The sequence below is a fragment of the Chlorocebus sabaeus genome, chromosome 20 (genome assembly GCF_047675955.1).
Source record: "Chlorocebus sabaeus isolate Y175 chromosome 20, mChlSab1.0.hap1, whole genome shotgun sequence".
NCBI lineage: Eukaryota > Metazoa > Chordata > Mammalia > Primates > Cercopithecidae > Chlorocebus > Chlorocebus sabaeus.
The window spans coordinates 129,993,721-130,012,372 of record NC_132923.1 but is presented as its reverse complement, the minus strand read 5'-3'; the positions used below and the strand labels follow the sequence as shown (position 1 = coordinate 130,012,372).

Sequence of the window (18,652 nt, the reverse complement as noted above, 5' to 3'; positions counted from 1 at the left end):
GGCTGTGATAACCTGCCCTTTTTTTTTTTTTTTTAAACTGACTCGGATAATAGGAGGAATAAAACAATCAGTGCTGTTATTAAAGCACGTCTTTGATCTAGCTGAGTATTGGCATTTTCTTACATTTTTCAACCTGCCATCCTTCATGTTGACACGAAAACCTGAAGGAAACGTAGTTCAGTGGACTTGTTTCTCATTGGGGCTTTGTGGTCCCACGTAATGCTAAATCATATTTAGTCAAAATTGCCTGTGAAATCCCTTGACTTGCTCATAAAGTTTAGTCAGACTGCCCTTATTAAGAGCCCGTTTTCCTTCCAGAGTTGGAGTAGATTTCTGTGTTTTGTTGAGGACCACATGAAGTAGTCGGCTTGTATTTAGAAGCTGTGTTGTACAAAAACTCTATTTCTTAGATCCCACTTAAGGGGCTCACACTGGAAGAGGCGTGTGGGAATGCGCACAGTTGAGAGCACAGTAGATTTGTGTTTTCCATCTCACTCCCTGTACAGCATATGTTCACAAAGTAAGACTGGTGGCTGGAGTTGCCTGTATGAAATGTCAACTGTCATCTTTCTCTGTTTTCCATGTTCGTGCGTGCTTGCTGTCTCTCTCTGCTGGATGTGTACAGTTGAATTTCTGGGTATAATGTGACTCCTCTATATTGATAAGGAATTTCTTTACTCAGACCTAGGTTTAAATATTTGTGGTTGTTTGAGAAAACCTTTTATACTGTGTGTTTTGTGAGTGAGAGGTGGTCATTCCATCCTTTTTTTTTTTTTTCCGAGATGGAGTCTCGCTCTTTCACCAGGCTGGAGTGCAGTGGTGTGATCTTGGCTCACTGCAGCCTCCGCCTCCCGGGTTCAAGCAATTCTCCTGCCTCAGCCTCCCAAGTAGCTGGGACTACAGGTGCACGCCACCATACCCAGCTAATTTTTGTATTTTTAGTAGAGACAGGGTTTTACCACGTTGGCTAGGATGGTCTCCATCTCTTGACCTCAGGATCCGCCCGCCTCGGCCTCCCAGAGTGCTGGGATTACAGGTGAGAGCCACCGCGCCTGGCCCCATCCTACCATTTATTGAGCACCTGTTCTTTACTAGTGACTGGGTACTTTATATAATTATTTGTAAACTTTAGTATTGTAAGGCGGGTAACATTTCCTTTTAGAGATGAGGGAGTGTAGGTAGAAAGTAGTTATTTTAGGCGGGGTGCTGTGGCTCAAGCCTGTAATCCCAGCACATTGGGAGGCCGAGACTGGCAGATCACGAGGTCAGGAGATCGAGACCATCCTGGCTAACACGGTGAAACCCCATCTCTACTAAAAAATACAAAAAACTAGCCGGACGAGGTGGTGGGTGCCTGTAGTCCCAGCTATTCGGGAGGCTGAGGCAGGAGAATGGCGTAAATCTGGGAGCAGAGCTTGCAGTGAGCTGAGATCCAGCCACTGCACTCCAGCCTGGACGACAGAGCAAGACTCCGTCTCAAAAAAAAGAAAAAAAAAAAGTAGTTATTTTTTGGTCAAGAGGGCATACTGGATAGAGCCTGTCTTGGGGCTTAATTTCTTCTATGTTGCTTGTTAATTCTTAGGAACTTTCATTCTATAGTTTACTGTCGAGGCTTTTAATCAAAGGCCTGCAAACCTAAACTACAGCAAGTCTATTCTGTAATGTAGTTTTTTTGAGGCAGAATCTCACTCTGTTGCCCAGGCTGGAATGCAGTGGTGTGATCTCAGCTCCCTGCAACCTCCACCCCTTAGGTTCAAGTGATTCTTGTGCCTTAGCCTCCTGAGTGGCTTTACAGGCATGTGCCACCACACCTGGCTAATTTTTGTATTTTATAATTTTGTAGAGATGGGGTTTCACCATGTTGGCCAGGCTGGTCTTGAACTCCGGACCTCAGGTGATCTACTCGCTTCAGCCTTCTGAAGTGCTGGGATTACAGGTGTGAGCCACCGCGCCTGGCCTGTAATGTAGTTTTGAATTAAAAAGAGTTAATATAGGCTTAGTATTGTGGGTTCATATGCAAATGTTTGGTGAAGCTGAAAGTCACTAAAAGGAAGACTCTAAGAAGGTAAGAGAGATCTTTGGACCTACTTAAGCTGCTTTTAACCTTTTGTAACCCGTTGGAATACCTAAAATCCTCTCCCTTCTTGGATGTTATTTGCAATTGCAGAATAAATTAAATGTTATATCTAAAACCAAATCCATTTTAGATTATGCTCTCTCAGCCACAAACACTGTTCCTCAGGCTGTAAAGATGACACAGGGAGTGAAGGCGATGATGGCTGCACTAATTATGGAAGCTAGCATGCATTGAACATCTTTTGTATGCTAGGCACTAGTAAGTCCTTTACAGGAATCATCACATTTAATCTTTCAGTTAATCCTATGAGATAGATTATTTGTCTTCATCTTATAGATGAGGAAACCGAGGCCATGGGTATGTTAACTAATGTACCCAGAGTCAGAGCCGGGAAGTGGGGGACGGTGGAGTTCAGCCCCTGCAGCCTGACTTTTAGAGTCCCATAATCCCTCGTTTTGTCCCACAGAGCAATATCAAGTTGACTTTTCCAAGATCTTGTAGCTATTTAGTGACTTCTGATCCTTTCGTTTTATGGAATTGTTTGGCTTCTTCGTCTGATTTTAAAATGTTGTAACAAAGTTAGTATGTTTTTGCATTATGATTTTTTAAAAAGTGGCAGACACTCATTTCTTAGGAAAGTAGTTTTGATTCCTTTTTTTAAAAAAACTTTTCTCCTACGTGTATTTTGATAGTTTCGATTCTTAATGACTGTTAGTATGTGGACTATGGATAATGAAAAAACTGTATTAAAAATAGAAATTTTTAAAAATAGAAATTACCTGTGTGTAACTTGAGCATTAGGCCTGACTTTTATATTCAGGGCAGGGGAGAGAGAATGTATGAAACACAGAGCACATTCATTAAAGAACCAGCTCTTGTTTCACAGTCAGTTTGGTGTTCACATCTTCATCAGGTGAACTGCTATAAGGTTTCTGCATTTTAAGTTAGTATTTTTAAGGCCTAGAGCCAGAAATAATTATGCTAACGCAACTGTCTGAATTCACAAATGACTATTTCATAATTACATGTATTAGTACTCTATATATGTTGTCCAGACTGAAAATTCTTTTGTTTAGTCATTAATTAGCTGTTTGACGTAAAATATAACTACTGCATTCCCTAGTCTCTGGATCTAGATTTCACTTGGCATTCTTCCAAAACCAAACTAATGCAGCACCGTGAACCTTTTATAATGAAAATGTTCTCCCTAAATATGTTCAGATCACTTTTATGTGTTACTATTTTTGTACTAATGTTCTTTTTTTGTTTTTCCTGTAATAGACAGTTTCTCTAGAGTAAGCAAACAAAATAGAATTCTAGTTTGTACTGATCCTTAAAGAAAGTTTCATCAGATGTTTTTATTTGGTGGTAGCTTTAGAGTGTCATATTAAATGCATTTTTTAATGGTAAAATGTCTGTATAGAGAGCAGTATAGGTTGATACATTCTAAGCCATATCGAAGAGTCTGCAGGAGAAAAAACAAAACTTGAATAATAATTATAATGCTTTTTATAGGAGGAAACTAACTTTAAAAATCGTGGGTACTTTTCCCCACAACTTTTTATATTTAGGTAAGAGAAATGGACTTTAAGGATGTAAGAATTATTAAATAATATTTTATTTCAACTATTTTTAACATCAAGCCACCTTACTTTTTTTTTTTTTTTTTTGAGACAGGGTCTCACTGTCATCCAGGCTGGAGTGCAGTGACACAATCTTGGCTCAACCTCCACCTCCTGGGCTCAAGCAATCCTCCCACGTGAGCCTCTTGAGTAGCTGGGACTATAGGTGCTCACCACCACGGACCTGGCTAAATTTTTGTAGAGACAGGGTTTCACCATGTTGCCAAGGCTGGTCCAAACAACTGAACTCAAGCAATCTGCCTGCCTTGGTCCTTCAAAGGCTGGGATTACAGGCGTGAGTCACTGTGCCTGGCTACCTTACCTTTTAAAAAATTTGTTTAATCATTTTTTTGGTGTCGGTACATAATCTTGAGTGTTTTTTGTGTTTCTGATTTTTTTTCCTTTGTGTAACTTAGTGAGTGTTAGGTTTAGTGCTGTAATTTTTCAGTGATTGGTTTTTCTAGTGTATTTATATGTTATCTCTTTGAAATATAGACACACATTTTTGGGGGATCATTTAGGACTTTTCAGACTTCCTAAACATGAGCTAAGCTGAAAAGCACCAGTACTCTAATCATAAAGTCAGGTGAGATATTTCAGTTTTGATGACTTGGAAAGTCAGTTAACCTTTAGGTACAGCTTGGTTTTGTTTAGCTTTTGGCAGGGCTAGTGGTTTGAACGGTCCCAGATTATTTTGTTCCAGGCAGGGCTTTTCTGATTAAATTGCAAAAATGAAAATGCAGATATAAACAACACAGAGAGCCAAGTTTTAAGAGTGACATTATTTAATTTTTGAACACAGTATATAGTACGAAGTTTCAAATTAAATGTGATACTTGTATAGCAGTTGGGTTAAATATAGTTCCTCTGTTTGCTTTGCTAGTATGAAGTGAGATACATGATACTGAAATCCAGGTATGCACAAGCCTGGGGATCAGACAGCCTGTGTCAAATGTGCAGTGCCTCAGCAGCAGCAGCAACACTCCTTGGGATATATTGAAAAGCTGGGGCGGAATGTCCTCCCACATAGGTGAGGGGAGACAGGTGAAGGCAGGTTTGACACTGAGGAATAGTAAGAGAAGTAAATTGCACCCTCAGAGTACAGCAATATTTATAACATTTGAATAAAATGTTAAAGAACATTTTCTTTTAAGGAAGAAATTCCTGTGGGTCTTCCTCAGTTTCAATCTAAACTAGTTTTATTATACTATTACTTCACTATGTGGCACTTACCTGGCCATAGTCAGTGTTCAATAAATATTTGTTGGATGAATTAATTACGTAAAAACACAAAAAACTCAGTATAAAATTAATTATTGAAGTTCTTATGCAAATATAAAACTCAGATATATGCATTACATAAAAAGAAATTACAAAACTAATGAAGTTTTATATTAACAGGGTTAAATGCAATAGATGATGTTTTGCCAAAACTAAATTGTCTCTTGCAACATGAGTATCATACTGACTATTCTCAAGTAGGTTCTTTTGAATTTGGCATGCTGTACTATCTTGTGTCCTGCAATTATTTTACACTGAGAAGCTGTTTTTTACACAGCAAGCATTTGTATAAGTCTGTCATTAGGCCTTGGTACAAATACATCATTTAGTTTTAAATTCACTTCTGGTTTTTCTCATTAGCCCAAGAAAAATTTAAATGACACTACTGGGTACTAGGGAAAATGTAACCACAAATCACAAACTGGAGCAATGAATTTATGTGTTAGAACATACTTGATTTAGGTGTTACTTTTTCAGATTATACATTAAATTAAGATGCAAAGTTAAAAATTTTTTATGCACTTATAGCCCCTGGATAATACTTCCACAGAGCCTCAATTGAGAAGCACTGCTCTCTTGGAAAGGGTGCAAGAGCTAGTGTCAGAAGCAGATTCGAGTCTTGGCTCTGCCGCTACTCAGCTGAGTGTTGGGTAAGGCACTTAACCTACTTGGCCTCTCTTGGATCTTAGGTGATGGCGCTTGGTGACCTTTGAAGATTTGTCTTTGAAGATTATTGTTGATTTTGAAGGTTTTCTTTGGGAGTGTTGGACTTTTCCGGGGAGGCTTGGGTTCAGCTTCGGAGTTTATTTGATTCATTTTTTTTTTTTTTTTTTTTTTTTGCTGTAAATCTTCTTTTTACTTACTTTTAAGTTGTACAATTCAGTAGTTGTTTGTTTTTTATTTATTTTTTAGTTTTAATTTAATTTAATTTTATTTTTAAAACCAGAACATTTGCTGCATGACGAATTGTTGAAAGTCTTAAGCTGATCGAGATGCTCCAACAGCTGTGCTCTTAGGCTTAGGTGTTGTTCCCTCGTGGAATCCATGCCTGAATCTGTGGTGTACAATTTTTAGTGCCTTGTTTGGCTGGTCCTGGTGACATTTCGTCTTTTAGCCTTGGCACTCCAGTTATACGTCCTCCTGCGCTTGGCGGGGTAGCCATATTTGCCACAGGTCAACTTCTGAAGGTGGTAGGCCTTCACGCCACAGAGGTGGCACACCGTGTGTGTCCTATTGCAGCACTTTCCAAAGGGTCATCTCGCTTCTGCGGCTGAGACCAGAGAGACCTTTTTCATTTTTTTTTGAGACAGAGTTTTGCTCTGTTGCCCTGGCTGGAGTGTAGTGGCACAATCATAACTCACCGCAGCCTTAACCTTCCAGGCTCAAGCTATGCCCCCACCTCAGCTTCCTGAGTAGCTGGGTCTATAGGCGTGTGCCACGCTCAGCTAATTTATACATTGTTTTTGGAGACAGAGTCTCGCTCGCCATGTTGCCCAGGCTGGGCTTGAACTCCCGTACTCAAGCAATCTTCCTGCCTCAGCCTCCCAAAGTGCTGGGATTATGGGTGGGAGCTCCCGCCCATGCTCGGCCAATTCAGGAGTTTTTAATATATCTACAAAGTTGTGTAGCCATCGCCACTACCTAAGTTGAGAACATTTTTTATCACCCCTGCAGCCTTCTGGACTGAGTGGAGTCAGCACGCTCAGGGGTTGGCAGCATCTTTTCAGGGGGCTCGAGGTTCTTCTTTGGTATCTTTTCCAAGTTTCTATACCTGTCTAGTACTGAAGCTGGAATTTGGGAGATTGACCTTTTGTCCAAGTCATAACTTAATATGCTATTTCCTGAAACTGCTTTTAAGAAATGTTAAGGTGCAAATGAGGATCCAGTTTGGGCCCACATTTTTCTAAGCTGGAGTGGAGTTTTTAGTTGCACTTGAGACTCTATACTGTGCAGATAGTTTATTGATGGAGTTGCCTGAGAATAAAAATAACCCAACTCTTTTCAGTAGTGGGTGGGAGACTTTGGGTGATGGTGATTTCCGTAAAGGAGAAGCTGAGCCTGGTTGGAAGGAAAAAGGAAGAACATACGGAGAGGTTGGCATTCTTTAGCTGAGTGGATTCAGGCTTGAGCTGGAGTCAGAATCACCTGGGACGCTTGTTCAAACACAGATTGCTGGACCCCATCCACAGAGTTTCTGCTCTAGTAGGTCCTGGGTGGGGCCTGAGAATGTGCATTTCTAACAAGTGCCCAGGTGAAAGCCCACTTAGAGGAAGAATCTCAGCCTCCTGGAAGTGTGTTCTAATTAACTTTACTGTACTTTAGGCTCAGCTTTGCTATCCCCATACCACTCATGCATGTTTTGGTGTGCTTTGGCTACATAGGTTTCAGTTGAGCTTTCTGTAGCTTTTTTCTCATGTCTTTAGTAAGCACCTAAAAGTTGTGGAATGCATAGGTTTTATTTTTGGCATTTATCTGAAGTATCTGTTCATGTCTTGACATATAGGAGGCTCTTTTAAAGTTTGGGTGGCTCTTTTAAAGTGGAGAGGACATATAGAAGCATATTCTAATTTTTCAATGTTTTTTGAAAAGGTAGCATGAACAATATTCCCCCCACTCCTTCTTCTTCGTATCCATTTGGCTCAAGTAGCTGAAAACAACAGAATCCTAAAGCTGAGTGTCACAATCTACCTACCTACCTGCCTGTCTACCTACCTACCTGCCTACCCAGCTACCTGCCTACCCACCTTCAAGTCTTTTAAAATACTGCCTACCACAGGTTTCTGATGATAAATTCTGTTATCTTGGTAATTATGAAGTTCTTTTGAAGGTTTTAAAAGAAGTTCCTAAAAAATAACCTAAGTTTTATGGTATTAGTGCTTTTAGAAAGCTGGAAAAGCAAATGAAGAAACAACAAAAAGAAATCCTTTCTAGATGGATGAGAAACCACAGATGGGTTGGGGTGAATGAATGAAATAGAAATGTGTGTTCGGGAGTGTTTTCTCTGTAAGGAAGAATATTACGGGCAGGCTATGTGGCTTTCACGAGGTCTTCTTACAGGCTTCTGTGGTAGTGTTCACTGGTCTGGCGAAGCGGGTGGACTTGAAGAAATTGTAAAATGGCGAGAACCTGGAATTTACATTTGGGGAGAAAGGAAACTGGGAGGCCTTTCAGCTCTGGAGAATTAGATAAGGTGAAGCAGTGTCCACGTGTGTGTGTACGTGCGTGCATGCATGTGCACTCATCCAGGTAGGGCGTCTGTAGTAGCACTGAGGTGGATTCTGAGTCAAGCTTCATTTGGTCCTGAGTTCTTTTTATTGTGACTCAAAAGGAGTTCATGGGGAAATAAAGGCTCCCGTGTGCAAGAAAAAAGGAAGCAGAAAAGTCACTTGACCTAGGCTAGAAAGGGCAGCCACCCTAGTCTATAGTCAGAAGAGAAGCAGCTTTTCAGAGGGGCTGAGACAGGTAATGCTGGTCCCAGGCCAAGCCTCTTGAGGAAGGAGAACAACATTCCGAAATTCTGTGTGTAGCTCATACCCTGAAGGAGTTGCCTTTTAAGATCACTGTGTGTAACCCTGTAGGAAGAGTCAGAAGGTCAAGGACAAGGCTCTGAGGTTCCCACCCTTCTAGTACTTTGTGTTGGGGAGTGGAGGCTGTCCAGAGAAGCTGGCCAAGGGGAGGCTCCCCCTGGGAAGATGGGGATCTTTTTTAGGAGGTGCTGCAAAGGGACACTTTTTCAGAGACAAGGGGAAAACACTTGCGTATATTTACTTCTTTAAAAGTTAAGAAAGTTAAAAGAATGGGAAAATGCCATCTGCTTCCCATTTCTGCGAAAGGGTACATTAAAATTGCTTGAAATTAAGCAGAATCTATAAAATTAACGTCTGAGTGTAGTCATTTCCCATTTTTCCTGACACATCTTTCAGCTGTGTAGCAACAGATCCGCATTCCTGGTGTCAGAAGACAGTTGTTAATGTGCTAGTTAAAATTTTATTTTATTTTTGTACTGCTGAGCAAAATTTAGACTTAACTCTGTTTTATTTAAGAAGCATTTTTGTTAAATGCTTTAATTATTATTAATCAAAATTTTTTGTATTTAAGCAATTTTCAACAATCTATTCCTCAAGCAATTCAGAGAACCTGCTGTGTGGTGATTATGTATTTTTTATTTCATAAATGAGGGTAGTGAGGCATAAGTGTTTTGGAATTAGCATTTATCATCATCTAATATACTGTGCAAATTACATCTTTTCACTGTGTATTGTCTGACTGCCACTGCTAGACTCTTAAGTTCCAGGTGGACAGGGATCTTATGCCAGGTGGACATGGCATACATGTGTGTATGGCAGGCACTGTTCTAAGTATATACAGTAGTCCCTGGCGTGTCCAGGGACTGTTCATTGAATGAATGAATAAAGACTTCTATCAACAAATATCATTTAGTCTAGTGCTCAAGTGGGTTGCTAATACCCTGTTCCTGAATTAAACAGTCTGGCTTGGAGATACTCACTGATAGCACCAAGCAGATCTGTGGGAGCTACCCCAGAAAAGCTTGTGATGCAGAGTAGAAGACCAAATTGGTGCTCCCTGCGTGCGAACGAATTCCCACAACTATGGAAGGAAGGACTGTAGCAGACATGCTTGATTCTTCATCTCAGACTCATCAGTCAGGGAAGTCACTCCTGTCTAAGGAATGAGTGAGGGTGAGGCAGGAAGCCAGCATGTCCCCTGTGAAGGAACTATTTCCAGGTAGAAGCATGAAGCCCAGGAAAGGCAATTTATACAGCACATCACCAATAGGGAGATGGCCAAACTGCTCTGAACTCTACCATCTGAAGTCAACAGTTTCCAATTATGTATCTTCAGATTTTTTTCTTTCAGATATGTGTATCTACAGGTATTTCTCTGTGCCAGTATGGGCGTTTTTTCTAAATTTATTAACCCAGAATAGTTTTACTATACACGTAGTTTTATAACCTGGCTTTTCTCTTAATATGTTGTATATATGTTAGGCCTTTTTTGATCATGTTTGTTTCTTGATTGACTGAGACAGATTCTTTCTCTGTCACCCAGGCTGGAGTGCAGTGGTGCGATTATAGTTCACTGCAACTTCAAATTCCTGGGCCCAAGAGATCCTCCTGCCTCAACCTCCTGAATGGCTAGGACTACAGGCATGGGACACCATGCCTGAGAACGTTTTTTATTTTTTGTAGAGACAGGATCTTGCTGTCTTGCCCACACTGGTCTTGAATTCCTGGCCTCAAATGATCCTTCTGCCTCAGCCTCCCAAAGTGCTGGGATTACAGGTGTGAGCCACCGTGCTTGGCCAACATTGTGTTTATTGACTTTATTAATATTCCATTTAATTTTGGCTGGGTACGGTGGGTCACACCTGTAATCCCAGCACTTTGGGAGGCCGAGGCCAGAGGATCACAAGGTCAGGAGATTGAGACCATCCTGGCTAACACAGTGAAACCCCGTCTCTACTAAAAATACTATAAATTAGCCGAGCATGGTGGCATGCGCCTGTAATCCCAGTTACTCGGGAGGCTGAGGCAGGAGAATCACTTGCACCTGGGAGGCAGAGGTTGCAGTGAACCAGGATCGTGCCACTGCACTCCAGCCTGGGCAACAGAGTGAGACTCCATCTCAAAAACAAACAAACAAAAAAACTAAAAAAAAAATCCATTTAATTTAATGCCATCGTTTATGCATTCAGCAGTATTTTTGAGGGCCTACTATGTGCCAGGCACTAGTTGGAGTTGCTGAGGGTATTAAGATGAGGTTCCAGTTCTCATGGAGCGTATAGTTTAAAGGGAAAACAATACAAAAGTAAACAAGTAGGTGAGAATTTCAGAGAGTGCTAAGAACAAAGTAGAGCAGGGTACTGAGGTGTGAGCACATTAGTAGATTTTGTAGGAAAGGACTTCCTTAGAAACTTACATTTGAGCTGAGAACTGAATGATAAAGGAAGGCCAGCTGCTTAGGGATCTGGGGGAGGAATATTCTAGGCAAAGGTAATAGCCTGTGCGAAGGCCCTGAGGCAGGAATGTGCTTGCTTTGAGGAAATGTGAAAAAAACATGGAGCAGTGTAGGGATCTGGCAGATGAGCTGGGTGAGGTCGATAGGGGCTAGATCTTGTTGTGCCAAGTAGACATAAAGAGTTGAGATTTTGGGTCAGGAGCAGTGGCTCACGCCCGTAATCCCAGCACTTTGGGAGGCTGAGGTGGGCAGATCACCTGAGGTCAGGAGTTCAAGACCAGCCTGACCAACATGGTGAAACCCCATCTCTACTAAAAATGCAAAATTAGCTGGATGTAGTGGCACATGCCTGTAATCCCAACTACTCAGAGACTGAGGCAGGAGAATTACTTGAACCTGGGAGGCGGAGGTTGCAGTGAGCTAAGATTGCATCACTGCACTCCAGCCTGGGCAACAAAAGCGAAACTCCGTCTCAAAAAAAAAAAAAAAAAAAAACAGTTGAGATTTTGTTTTAAAGGCAACACAAAGTTATTGGAGGATGAGCTATTAGGCAGTGAGCAACATAATATGGAGCTTTATGTTCAAAGGCTTTCTTTGGCTACTGTGTGGCAGGCAGTCAGGGGAAGCAGAGAGACCAGTTAAGAGTCTCTTGCAGTAACTGATGATCTTGGTGAGAAATGATGGTGGGGTGGAGGGAGTGAGAAGTGGATGTATTTCTGAGGTGGAGCTGTCAGAATTCATGGGATTGGATGTGGGGGTGAAGGAAAGGAGAAATTTTGTGGCCTCAGCTACTGCGTTGGTGTTGGGGCTCGTCATTGAGACAAGAAAGTGGAGATCAAGAATGTTCTTCTGGGATGTCCTGGTTGTGAGATGTCTGTTAGACACTGGACTGTTGATGTTGAATAGGCAGCTGTCCAGAAGTCTGGGGAGGAGTCCTGTCTGGAGATAAAAATTGGAGAGCCGTCAATGCATGGGTGACGTTTAAAGCCATAGACTAGGTGAGATCACCCGGGCTGCAGAAGATAGATGGAGAAAGGGAGAGACTAAGCCTCGAGCAGTGCAGGAGGAGCCAGCACAGGAGGCTGCAGGGGAGCCAAGGAGGCAGTGCTGAGGCAGGCAGGTGTGAGGTGGAAGCTGGGAGAAGGACATGTTTTAAGGAGGGTGCGCCACTTTTATGTTTGCTACTGTAACCAGTTATCACAAATTTAGTGGCTTAAAACAACACAAATTTCTTAACTGTTCTGTAGGTCAGTCATCTGACATGGGTCTCACTGGGCTGCTGTCAGGGTGCCAGCAGGGCCATGTTCTTTATGGAGGCCCTAGGGAGGAATCTGTTTCTTTGTCTGTTCCACTTGTAGAGTCTGCTTAATATTCCTTGGCTTGTGGCCCCCTCCTCCATCCTTGATGCCAGCAACATAGAGTCTTTGTGACCCTGCTTTCTTCTCTTCACTCACTCTGACCTCTTCTGCCTCTTTTTTCCACTTTTAAGAACCCTTTTAATTATGCCGAGTCCACCTGGATAATCCAGGATAATTTTCCTATTTTAAGCCCAGCTGATTAGCAACCTAAATTCTATCTGCAGCCTTAATTCCCCTTTGCCTTGTAATGCTATTTATTTACAGGTTCTGGGGATTAGGATGTGTATATCTTTGGGGTTCCTGTCCTTCCTTTCACAGAGGGTATCACAAAGGTTACTGGGAATTTGCGTAAAATGAGGACGGAGAAGTCATTGTTGGATTTGGTCAACTGATTAGTAACGTCAATGGGTGGTTCCAGTGGAGTGGTAGTGCGGTGGCCCAATGGGAGTGAGTTGAAGAGCCAGAGAGGTGAGGACGTGGGGGTTACACATCTTAATGATTCTTGGTGGCAGTTTTGCTGTGAAGGAAAGTAAATAGTGGCAAGAATTACAAAGGAAAAGCACAGAGGACAGCTCTGAGAGGATGAAATGGGAGATGGAATGTGGAGCAGAGGTTCAGGGATGACTCCTGGAAGGAAGGGGCATTAGTGTAGTGTTTGCTGGAATACATTAACTGGATGAAGAACCTGGAGTGAAACCAACATAGAGATGGGGACATGTGAAAGTGGAATTCACAGGATTATTTTTAATAGAGCAGCAGAAGGTACTGATGACTCCTATTGCTTGCACCTGGGTCAGTGGACAGGATCCTTGTCAGCGGCCACTACAGGGCCCACAACCCCACCTCAGATGCTGTCATTTCATGGGTGGTTGGCCAAATCTTTTAAGTCAGTGTAGAACCTCTGCCCTTTCTTCCTGGGGAGCCTGGATCAGCCATGATCTTGCCCAGACTCAGCGCCATGGTAGGGGGGCATCTCCTTTCCTCTCCTGCCCCCCAGCCACTTCCCTTGCACTTCTCTCCTCGCCCACTAAATTGTAGTCCTGCCTCCATTTCTTTCTTTACTTTGTTACGTTTTAATAACATTTATTCACTCCACAACATGCTCACAGAAGTAGAAGACCAAGTTAGTGCAGACCCATTCATTCCTGGACTCAGTGGCTCTCAAGGGGGGGAGGTGCTGGTCTTAAAGCGTATTTAGAAACAAGTGGGCATCATAGTGAGTGTAAAAACGCCCCTTCTGCGAGGCTCAGAAGAGCAGGCCTCCTCCTGCTCCTAGTCCAGTCAGTGCTCCTTCTTCATATTGGTGGTTCGCAGCCCTGCTGCATATTAGACTCACTGGGACAGATTTGTAAACATATCACGGCCTGGGCCCCACCATAGACTAATTCAACTGGAGTCTCAGGGATAGGGCCCAAGCTGAGGATTTTAAAAAGCTCCCTAGGAGATTCTGAAGTACAGCCAGGGCTAAGGACTACAGCCTTAAATCTACTGTTGACTGCTTTCAAAAGAAGTCTTCACTGTGATTAAACAAATTGTGGTTAAAAGTAAGCAAAAGGGCCAGGCGTGGTAGCTCACACCTGTAAATCCCAGCACTTTGGGAGGCCGAGGCAGGTGGATCACCTGAGATCAGGAGTTCAAGACCAGTCTGGCTAACATGGTGAAACCATATCTCTACTAAAAGTACAAGAAAATTAGCTGGGCATGGTGGTGCCTGCCTGTAATCTCGGCTACTTGGGAGGCCAAGGCAGGAGAACTGCTGGAACCTGGGAGGTAGAGGTTGCAGTGAGCCAAGATTGTGCCATTGCACTCTAGCCTGGGCCACAAGAGCAAGTCTCCATCCCCCCCCCCCCAAAAAAAAAGAAGCAAGAGGAAATCCGGAGGGGAACATTTGTAATAGGCAAGTGGTCATTATTAAATGTACAGTTACATTATTAAAATGTAGATCATCTGAATCAACTGACACATCTGAATTTGGATTAAAACTCCTAAGCAGTATATAATACTCAAAGCTTGGTATCTGGTAGGGCACAATTTGTTCATTTCTGTTTTTCATGTTGTGTTCTTTAAACTTTTTTCCTTTCTAAATAGCCTGATATGATGAAGCAGCTATTTGTAACACGTGGGAATTATTTTTTCTTCTTTTCCTCCCATAGTCTGTCTCCATTTTTTAACTGCTGTTCTTCCACACCTTAAGGTTCTTAGATATCCATTCCATTCCCTACCCAGTCTCGGAACACTGTGAGATGAGCATTCCTGATAAGTGGTCATCCAGTTTGGAAAGACACGGTATTTTACAAGGTGATCAGTTTCTGAGGAATTTCAGTTAGAAAACTTTGTGTTTTTGGTTTGGTCAGAGAAAGATCCAGAAAAGTGATCAAGAGGTTAACTCAAACCTGATATAGGGAGTTCTCAGAGTAGGGATTGGCTATTAATGGTCTCTCATAATTTTTTCCTTGAGGATAGTTTTATTAGTATGAGAGTAACTTAACCGTTCTCATTGTATATTTCCAGACTTTTTTTTTTTTTGAGACGGATCCTTGCTCTGTCACCCAGGCTGGAGTGCAGTGGCGTGATCTCTGCTTCCTGCAGCCTTCACCTCCTGGGTTCAAGCAATTCTCCCGCCTCAGTCTGCCGGGTAGTTGGGATTACAGGCACGCACCACCATGCCCTGCTAATTTTTATATTTTTATTTGAGATGGGGTTTCACCATGTTGGCCAGGCTGCTCTCAAAGTCCTGATCTCAGGTGATCCACCTGCCTCAGCTTCCCAAAGTGCTGGGATTATAGGCGTGAGCTACCGTGCGTGGCCCCAAACTTTTTTATACTTCTCTATGACATTGACATGCTCCCGCAACAGCTTCAGTGTAAGTTTAAAAATACTTCATGATGGTTAATCTCACTTTGCTTTCTAACTTTACAGAATAATTGTTTTCCTCCTACTCTACTTCCTGATTTACAGTTTTCTTACTGTTTGTTTTTTTCATACTATTGATCTGTACCATTGAATTGCTTGTGATTTTCTGTAAATTGAGGCCAGTCTTTTGTTTTAGGCCTATACTGTCCTACTTTTGCATGAGATTGCTTTGGAAATAAAATGTAATCTTTAGTTAGGTTAACTTGTTTAGTTTTTAGTTCTTTAATTTTTGAAATGAGTCAGAAATGTTCTACATATGTGGGTACATGTATGTCGTGTATCTATGTATATGCATGTTATATGTATATGAGTAACATGTTATATGTATGTGCACATTCCGTGTATATGGGTAAGCATTAGATGTGGCTGTAAGAGCACTGTAAGAATTGTACTCTTACACTGGTGTGCACAATTTAGTGTATAACACTTAGGGTTAGTGTCTAACACTTAGGGTTTAGTATATAACTTAGGCTTGCTGGATCTGGCAGCCTCTCCTGTTCATTGAACCTGCAGTGCCTTCAAGTTAGTTACACTTACTTTTTCTATGATGGTTTGGAGAATTTAATGAATTAATGTACCTTTAGCACCTGATACACCTATAGCATCTAATAGGATGCATTGCACGACGTTAGTTCACTTGCCCCATTTGATATGTGTAGTAAATAGATACTAAATAAGGCACAAAAAGCAGTAACAATAAAGGAAAAGTTCCATACACTAGTTCTCATTTATATGTGTAGTAAATAGATACTAAATAAGGCACAAAAAGCAGTAACAATAAAGGAAAAGTTCGATACACTAGCTTTCATTAAAAGAACTATTTATCTAAAGACACCGTTAAGTGAATGAAAAGTCAAGTCATAGAGTGAGACTGACCAACACAGGCTTATATTCAGACTATTTTAAGAATTTCTACAAATCAATGAGAAGAAGACAGACAACCCAATAGAAGAATGAGTAAAAGACTCAAACTGGCACTTCACAGGTCAGTAAACTTAGGGAAAGGTGCCCTACCTCACTGGTCATCAGAGTGTATTCCATAGTTAGATGCCCTCATACATCTGCATGGCCAAATTAAAAAAGACACCATCAGGGGTCAACAAGAAACAGAGCAGGCAGAACTTTCATGTACTGCTCATGGAAATCTACGTTAGTTTAACCACTTTGGGAAGCTAGAATTATCTATGAGAGTAGAAGATTTGCACACCATAAAGCCCAGCAGTTCTACTCCTTGTGTGTATTCTCAACAGACTGTACAGCTGTGAAAACTAATGAATTGATGAATATTCAAGAAGTGAGTAACTCTCACAGACATAATGTTGAGAGAAGGAAACCAGACACTCAGAATATATATTGTTTGATTCTGTATACAAGTTCAAAACAAAGACAAAATTAATTTATGGTGTTGCAAGTCAGGAGATGTAGTTACCTTTGGAGAGTAGGGAGGATATATTAGCAGGGCTTCTGGGGTGTTGGTAATGTCCTTTCTTGATGATAGGTGTGATACACATGCACACATACACACAAATATACTTACACTTAGTGCTCTCTCCTGTTTGTATATAATATTTTAATAAAAAGTAAACTGTAATGGGGCTGGGCACAGTGGCTTGTGCCAGTAATCCCAGCACTTTGGGAGGCTGAGGCAGGCAGATTGCTGGAGCCCAGGAGTTCAAGACCAGCCTGGGCAACATGACAAAACCCCATCTCTACAAAAAAAATGCAAAAATTAGCCCGGTGTAAAGGTGCATCCCTGTAGTTCCAGCCACTTGGGAGGCTGAGGTGGGAGAATTGCTTGGCCCTGGGAGGTGGAGGTTGTGGTGAACTGAGACTGTGCCACTGCACTCCAGCTTGGATGACAGAGTGAGAGAGACCCTGTGTCCAAAAAAAAAAAGTTTACTGAAATGGTTTATGGTATAAAATAGATTATTGAACAGCAGTGAGAAATGAGCAAAATACAGCTGCATGCAGCACCATGGAAGATTCTTACAGAATGCAGAGGATCAGATTCTAGTTTTATAAAGTTCAAAGAGTCAATGCTAAACTACTGTTTAGGGACACATAAGTAACTCGTGGATATCAGTCAGGATTCAGTCAGGGAAGCAGAACCACTGTATTATGGAATAAGGGATTTCTTTTTTATAGCAATAAGATATTTTACAACTGTGGGGAAATGCTGGAAAAATAAGTCTGGAAGGAGGAATTAGAGGACCAGAGAAGAGTTGCAAAAGCACCTCTCCTGAAGCACCTGCATAGGTGGCTGAGTTAGAACTTGTGGGAGACTCTGAGAAGCTAGGCGTGAACAGCTGCTAGAGCGGGACCGCAAAGGGAACCTGATGAAAAAGGCTATGAAAAGCTATTACCTCTGCGTAGCAGTCACCTCGCTAGGTCTGCTGTCCAGCAGCTGATGGTCCAGGGGCTTCAGTTCGTTGACAAGGCCGGCAGTTGGGGAAAATGCTAGTGACAGAAGCAGCATGTGGACAAGCTGGAACCCTCTGGCATCTCTATTTATGTCTGCTACCACCTCTAACTACCTCGGCCCTCAGGAAGTAATGACTGTTTTACTCTTCACTTTTTAAGTCTTATCCAGATTCAGGGAAGGGAATCCTGAGAAATTCTAGCCTAACCAAATTGAGTTAAAAGCTGCCATAGTGATGGTTGCACAACTCTGTGCATATATTTAAAAATATACTTTAAGTGGGTGGACTTTATGATTTGTGAATTATATCTCAATAAAGCTGTTATTTACTTAAACAAAACTGCCACATGTTGAAAACTCTAAAGAAACGATGTTACCATGGATGATTTAAGTGCTGCTTCTTGGAGATATGGAAGTTTCAGTTTAGTAACTGCTTCAGGTTGTATCTATGTTACTCTACACTGCTATTCTTTGGAAAGCTAGAGGGTAGTAACTATGATCTGTTTGTTAATGACAGACCTTCAGGTCTCCTAACAGGTCTGGGAATAAGTTTTGAAAATAGGTTAATGGGATATGGTATTAGTCCGTTCTCATGCTGCTAATAAAGACATACCCGAGAGTAGATAATTTATACATACCCGAGAGTAGATAATAAGGAAAGAGGTTTAACTGACTCACAGTTGCACATGGCTGGGGAGGCCTCACAATCACGGCAGAAGGCAAAGGAGAAGCAAAGGCACGTCATACATGGTGGCAGACAAGATAGAATATGCAGGGGAACTCCCATTTATAAAACCATTGGATCTCGTGAGACTTATTCATTACCATGAGAACAATATGGGGGAAACAGTCCCCATGATTCGGTTATCTCCACCTGGCCCCACCCTTGACACATGGGAATTATTACACTTCGGGGCGAGATTTGGGTGGGGACACAGCCAGACCATATAAGATATATTTTCTCACTTTTCACTGTGTATATTTGGTTTTCAAATTTTAACTA

General features: G+C 41.8%; 1 protein-coding gene and 1 pseudogene across 21 annotated transcripts in view; one reads left to right on the top strand and one right to left on the bottom strand.

The window, feature by feature from the left end:
- Window positions 1-18,652, top strand: part of CAMTA1 (calmodulin binding transcription activator 1) — a 975,861-nt gene that overhangs the window by 43,535 nt on the left and 913,674 nt on the right. The gene's annotated exons all lie outside the window — the stretch shown is intronic.
- LOC119619403 (large ribosomal subunit protein eL37 pseudogene) lies at window positions 5,625-17,706 on the bottom strand (annotated as a pseudogene).